Consider the following 7358-nt stretch of genomic DNA (forward strand, 5'->3'; position numbering starts at 1 on the left):
TTGGCAAAAATCAAATGGTGAATTTTAAAAGGGGCCCTCAGCATCCAAAAGACTCTGGAGTTTTGTAAAATGATCTGTCCCAAATCTTCTGGGGTTGGAGCAGGGAGACACCTTTTAGGACCTACCCCCAACAAATCCCTCTCCCTGTCCCCAATGCTAAGGGTCAGCCAAGCTAAGAACTGCTGAACTGGGCAAGGTTATTTCAAAGCCAACAAGCTGAACAGATGTGTGCACCAGACATGGGCATAAAGAGGAACAAGGCAGGTCTGAAAATGCTCTTGGACTTCATTGCTGCTCACAGCATCCCTTCCAACAGCTGTGCACTGAGTCTCAATCTCAGTCTCAACAGACCGCAAGGTAGGTTTACCTTGCGTCCCTCTCACACCTTGCAGGGGCTTCTTGGTCCACCAGGAGCTGTCCCCACTTCCAGCGGCAGCCCCGGCCTCTTTGGCGCCCTCAGCCAGAAGCCGCCTCTCCCTCCCGGCTTCCTCAGCGCTTCCCCCAAGTTCCCACAGGAGAAACACTCTAGGTGGGGCCCAGGAGCCCAGGGTCCGGAATCAGAAGCCCCTTGTAGCCCACCTGCCTCTGCTCTGCCAGTGGCTCTTGTGAAGCTTCACATGAAGCGCTGCTTATTGAGAATGTTTTGATACCTGTAAAAATCTGTAAAAATGCTCCTTTATTATTATTTTCACACGCGCAGAAACCGAGACTGCAAGTCAGATGAATATTCGGGTTCTCCAGGGGCCTCGCCTAGGGTCCCTGGCAGAGGCCACGGCTCCAAATGGAGGTGCCATGACCCAGGCTCAGAACTGAGCTGTGGCAGGCTTGCACCCTGAGGACCCTGGGTGAACACATTTTAGGGGTTCCTCTATCACCTCTGCCCTTGTCTGCATCCCAGAAGAGAAATGGAGCCCTGGGGCCCAGGCGGCTTACCCACTCCATGACCCCACCAGAGGCCAGGCTTTCCTGTGCCTGACTGCAGGGAGAAGTTGCTAGAAGCAAGCACCACTGCCACGCTATGAGCAGGAATAGGCTCTTTCCTGTGAACCTGTCTGACTTGGGGTTCCAGTACAGCAGGTGCAGGCGAGCCCTCTAGCCTGCTCCCAGCCGGGCTCCCCACCAGATCCCCTGTGGCTGGGATGCTAGGTACCTCCTCAGAACCTCCTGCACTGGAGCACGCGTCTCCCCGTGTTTGATGCATTGTCGCTGCCTGAACTGAGGCGGTGACAGCAGAGGGCTATGCGAGGGGGCGTGTGGAAGATGCCATGTGGGTCAGATCACAACATCAGGGAAAGAAAGTTGAGTTCAAAATTCATCCAGAACGATCTGCCTGCTGCATCAGCTTGCCCACCCTCCCTGCCCCTCCTCCGCCACCCTTCAGTCTCTCGAGCATTCGCCTTCCTTTACTTCCTTCATTTTTTATTTTTTATTTATTTTTTTTTTTGGTAACCTAGAATGATCTCATTTATGGGTCTATCAGACATAGTCCCAATCCCAGTCTCAGGTCCACAGCGCTGGGACCTTCCTGTCTGTATCCCGGCACCCTCTGCCTGGCTGGTGAGTGTGTGGGGAGTAATGGATACAGGCTCACGCCCCAAGAACACACGCCCGCACACTGCTGTTGGCCTCCTGAAAATGGCGACCTCCAGGTCCATTAGCTAAGAGGAAGTGGGATCCCCACTTTCTGGAAGGAGCTTCTCTAAGCTGGTGCTGTGGTCACTGGTAATGTGGTCACTCCTCAAACTACTAGAGGAAAACCACAGCCACGTGAAGCTGCCAAAGCTGCCAGGGCTGCAGGCTCTTCTGGAGGCAGTGAGCGCGGGAGGGCAGGCTGTGCCAGGCCACCGGACTCAGTCCCGCCCTCCTCTCTCCCACCAGGTCCCATCAGGCCAGTTCTGAGCCTCCCGTGCCTCATTTCTCAGTGCTGCGGTGAAGGGGGGTGGGTGGGTGCTGGTGTATTTAGCTCCCAGGGCTGTGAAAGAGAACAGCCTGCTCGCTGTGACACACTTAGAGCTGAATGCGGCACATGGTTGCCACACTTGTCAGCAACTCTGCAAGGAGAATGGACGGAGATGATCCTGCATGTGCTGAAGTGTGAGTCGGAGGGGGCCCCTGAGCCTGGCATCTGCACCTGAGGGCTGGGTGCTCGCTCCTTGCCAGCCTGCAAGCCCAGGGTGGATGCTCGGCTTCTCCTCTCTCCCAGGACCCTTTGTGGGTGCCCCCACTCCCCAAGACTTCCTTCACTCCACAGCGCCACCTGGTGAGCCTCCTAGGAGAGCAGAGGCCAGCTCTCTCTGGGGGGTGGGGGGGGGGAGGGAACAGGGGGATGTCAGTATCCAACCTGTGTAAGAAAACCCACAAGGCAACCCTCAAATCCCTCCTCTCCCACCCCCAGTTAAGAGCCCTGCTAGAGTTGAGAGAAAATCTCAGTTCTAAGTCCTGAAGCTTCCCTGTTTTATGATCACAGACATAATGAGCCGCGTCCAAGGCATTTATCTCCTAATCATCAATGACACATTTCTGCATCTACGGCAATTTCTGGTGAGAAGGTTCACACTCTGACCCCCAAGGAGGCAGAAAGGGGGAGCATGAGGGGGAAGAATGTTTTGCAAGGCCAGGCACCTGGTTCAGGGACACCAAGTCCCCACAGACCTGGTGGCCTGGGGCAGGGCCAGCTCTTGAACAAAAGGAGACATTGACCTTGGCCAGCTAGGAGGTTCCTCCCTGCGGGGGGATGGGGAGAGGGCTGCCTGACAGCTGTCTTGAGGGATGATGACACAGGAGAGAGGGCAGGAGGGAATGGCCTTCCGGGGCTGGGAAGAGTATGTGCAGAAGTTCAGCATCAGGATGAACGATGGGCAGAAATGTCCTTGTGCACGCATGCTGGAATGGCCGGCACACCCTTCCCGGGAGTCGGGACGGGATTGTAAGCAGCCCTATGCTGTAGGCCGTGCTGAGTGCACACTTGATCCTGCAGGCAAAAGGGGGGCCTGCAGAGATTTAAAACAGGGAGTATCATGACCCAGATCAGAAGCTGGTTCTAGAAAGACCTCTTGGCAACTGAATGAAGGGGAGGGAGTGAAGGAGGGCCAGATTGGAGGCAGGGAGATGTGTTTGGAGGCCGTAGCTAAGGATCTTGCAGCATAAAAGATGGCCTCCTTCCAAGCCACAGGGTCATTAATAAGGTTCTTTATAAAGGACAGCCTGGAACTTTTGTATCTACGACCAAGCCAGTGGGTCTGTGTGGCTGCGTTAGCACAAGCCATGTTGTCCGCTTGCACGCAGCCGGTGGGGGTGGAGGGTGAGGAGGGCTGGGGCTGCGGCAGAAGGAGACCCTGACTGGCACGCAGGCTTGCTCCAGCTCTGTCCCTCCAGCCATCCTGCCCTCTGCTCCCTCTCTCCTTTCACAAACAGGGACACATCTCCTCCCCCCAATACTTACGAAGAGCACAGGCAACAGCACCCTGAACACTTGCAGGCGCCAGGCCCGGAGACAAGCTTCCTGGGGATTCACCTTTCACCACCACCCCCACCCCACCCCCGCCCCCAGCCAGCCTGGGGGTGGGTGCCAGGGAAAGCAACCACCATGATGACAGAGGGACCTTACAGAGAAGGGAGAAACAGCTCAGAATCGCCTGAACTCTGAAATCCCACACTGGCTGCTCTTTGATGCCACAGAGAGAAACCTCTCCCGCCCCCCACCTTGCTTGCCCCTCCACACCCCACACAAGGCAGGGGTTTCTTTGGAAGCCTTCTGTAAAGGGTCTCTGTTAATCAGAATGTCTGCTGAAATCTTATCACATGTGAAAAACAAGTTCTTCATTAATTGACAGGTGGCCTTTCTTTGGAGTCCTTTCTAATTTAATGAGGTGGCCTGTGACTTTTACAGCATGTTCCAAGCTACGCTTCTCAATTCCTGGTTTAAAAAAAGGCATTAAACACCCACCAGTGCACAGAGCATCTCTTCACCCCTAACATGCACCCCTATAAAAGCCCTCGAGACGGCCTTGGAAGTAAATAGTTTCACGTCAAGCACGTACTGCGTGGGGCAATATCAGGGTGGGGGGTGTGAGCTGCAGCTGGATTGACGTGTTGGAGATGAGTCAAAGTCAGATCCTGCTGGTGTTCATTTAGGAAGACAACTCAGCTGGCAAAGTTAACGAAGGCCAGAAGGATGTTAAATAACCACTTTAGCAAACTTTCTCCCGGACCCATGTTAAGACACACCACACAGCTAGTGTTTTCGTGGGTGGTGGTTTCTGCTGCTAAGTTGAGGATGACAGTTCTTTGTTCTGTTGCAAATGGGCCAGCAGATTGTCCTACCATGCTCGGGCCTCCTGTCCCAAAGCTCCCCTTCTTGGTCGAGAAGAAGAGGGTGCTGGGTGGATTGACTCCCACAGGCAGCAGAGGTCAAGGTGTGTCAACAAGGAAACCCACAAAGTTATTTCAGCGTGGGGCTCAGACAGGGGAGCCCCTGAAGTCCTGGCAAGCACAGCTTCTCTGGGAAGCCATGGACGTCCAGGAGACGTGGTTTCTCTCTGGTTTTGTTGAAGCAGAGTCAGGAAGCGTCTCCAAAAATGCCCTTCAGGGATCTGTGGCCTCTGAGGGAAAGTGATATCCCAGGGCCAGGCCACTCTGGTGTTGGCAGGAGCTGCCCCTGAATCGCCAGTAACCACAAGCATATTCTAGAATTAGGTTAACAAAAGACACCAGAGGAGCTTTCATGACAACTGCCCACCTGACCCTCAGAAGAACCCCCACAACAGTCTTGTCACCTCAGAGCTCAGTTCCATCCCTTCCCCACAAGCAAGAAGTTAACACCTGCCCCAACCACCCAATTTCCACAACTGTTTCAAGGAACCAAAGGGGAGAAAGTAAGTGTGGAAGCCAGTACCTGAGCCACCTCGGGAGGTTAAAGGTCACAGTGGCTCTCACCAGCTGAGCCCTTTATACAAGTGCACCAGAGGGCCCAGGGGACTCCATTTTGTTACCAATGGGATCTGAACCTCAAAGTCTCCTGTTTCTGCTGGGCCAAATCCCTGCCAGAGGGTCCTGAGGCAGGAATAACTGGCCTTAATGTCAGGATCCCCCATCTAAAAATGGTGTTTACAGAGATACTAAAAAGTGTCTCCTGAGCTGGAAAGTGGCCCAGCTCCTCAGAGTGGGGGAGGGCATGGACCCTGTCCAGGCGCAGCCCTTCCTTATAAGGCAGGCTCTGGGGCTATTGCTATCTTGCTTTCTCACTCTCTCACTTTCTTGCTCTGTCACTCTCTCTCTCTCTCACCAGAAGGCCAAGGTTACAAGGCCCTGAGCCACTTTCTTATAGAGGGGAAGTGGACACCAAGACCAGCTGTCGCAGAAAGCAAGGGGAGTTGCAGGACAACCAGTTGGTCACCTGCCCAAATATAGAGAGAAAACATTTACCTAGATTCTGCTTCCAGAAGGGGTTTAGTTTTGCACTTGTGAAGCCATTTCCTGGCTGAGAGCTGACCTACATCCCTCCCTGCCCACGGGGTAATTGTTTGCCTGGGAGGTCTATTCTTTTGCCATGATCCTTTCTCCACTTTCAGCCTGTTAATTGGTTTCCAGTGGTTCTGTTGCACCAGCTGAACAGCACCCCTCCCTGTGATCCATCCATGCTTCCTTGAGCAAACTCAGGGGAACAGATGCCCCCAAAGGCATCATAGGGACCCTCAAAGGGGCGTTCCACCCACGAGACCCTTCTTGGAAGAAGGGGCAACTTCCTGCTCTTGGAAAATGTTCATGACCACATGGATATGCAGAAGGGAGGTGTGGGGGCTGGGGGGCAGGCAGGTGAGCCACACGGAAAATCACAGCCTCTTTTTCCTTAAGACCAAAGAATAATCAAAGAGGGAAAGAATCGTAAGGGCGGAGAGGGGAGGCAGCAGGATGCCCACTCAAGGAGAGGCTGGTGGCTTCCACTCTCCTGGCTGAAACACCAAAGATTCTATGGCCCAAGGAGGGTCACAGGTGGGTGCCTGCAGGTGAGTGTCTCCTCCCAGGTCCACAGTCAGTTTTTGTCATTCTGCACACGAGGAGCTGGGATCAGAGAGGGAGAAGTGACTTAGCTGGTTGGTGGAAACATCTAGACCGGCTCCCAAACCAGAGGTCTTTCTCCTCGTTAGACAAAATGTCCCGATGCCTTCCCCTCTAAAGCTGTGTGTGTGGGAGGTGGCGGGAGGGAGGCTGGGGTAAGGGGAGGTTCTGCTTTATTCACTGCTGTATCCGGAGAGCTTTAGAAGGTGCCAGAAAGAAATCAATCAGTATCTTTGGAATAAACAAAGCCCTACTTAGCTAACTACTCACTGAGGGCACAATGGATTTGGGGGTATTCAGGTTGTTTTAGGGTTCTAGCCTGTTAGGCACATTATATAGGGGCTCCTTTGCATGCTGATGGTGCAGGTTCAAGCATACAGGGAGGGCTGCCCATGGATGGCGTCCATGGGGGGTAGAAGGGGAGAGCGCACCTGACATCGTAAACTGTTCAAAGGTCTTTTTGTTAAAGGAATCAGAGAGGAGACAGACGAGAGGGGGCAGCCAGCGTGCAGCCTCAAGATCAAGGCCAGGAGAGGAAAGAAAGGGTGGCTCCGTTCAGGAACGGGGAGTAATGAGCTCGGGTCCTGCCAAATCAAGGGAAAAAGGCGCTTCAGAGATCTCCTCCGACAGATTACAGAGGTTTGGGGCTGTGCCTGCTTTAGGATACGCTGCCGCCTGTCGCTGGGCTGCACCAGGCCTCTGGTGGCAAACGGGCCCCAATTATAACTGTCCCTGAGGATGTCTGATCTGCGTCGTGAAGATGTTCTCACGGCCCTTCTCGGGCTGTGTCGGCTGAAGCAGGCCTGTCTGTTCTGTCTCCACGGATTCCTGGACGCTGTGACAAAGCCCAGTGGCAACCAAGGGCTTTGGGGGAGACTGGAAAGCAAGACCGGGACTGTGGAGGGACAGAGCAGGTAGAAGCAGAGCCTCCCTGCAGAGTTTCCCGGGGGTGGAAGGGCTTCCAGGCCTTCAGGTCTGGCCCAGTGGACTGTCCTGTCATCCAGAGAACTCAGAATGTTCCCAGGGGTAAGCCCAGCCCTGGGATGTGCGTGACTCAGCCAGCGTGCTGGGCACGGAAGGTTTTGTCACCTCTTGGCCAGTTCAGGACATTCCAGTGCCCAAAAGTCCCCGAGTCAGATTCCCTGAGTTAGGAAAAGCAAATGGCATTAAAAGTTCCCCTTCGTCTAATCAGCATTAAAGAAATGGAAAGAAAAGTGCCCGGCAAAGGGCACACCACGCGTACTCACACGTGTCGCTCAGGTCTCCGCCCCGTCCTCGGTGAAAGGCGAGGTGAGTTCTTC

This window comes from Talpa occidentalis, unplaced genomic scaffold (genome assembly GCF_014898055.3).
Source record: "Talpa occidentalis isolate TD23 unplaced genomic scaffold, MPIMG_talOcc4v2.1 talOcc4.9, whole genome shotgun sequence".
Classification (NCBI taxonomy): domain Eukaryota; kingdom Metazoa; phylum Chordata; class Mammalia; order Eulipotyphla; family Talpidae; genus Talpa; species Talpa occidentalis.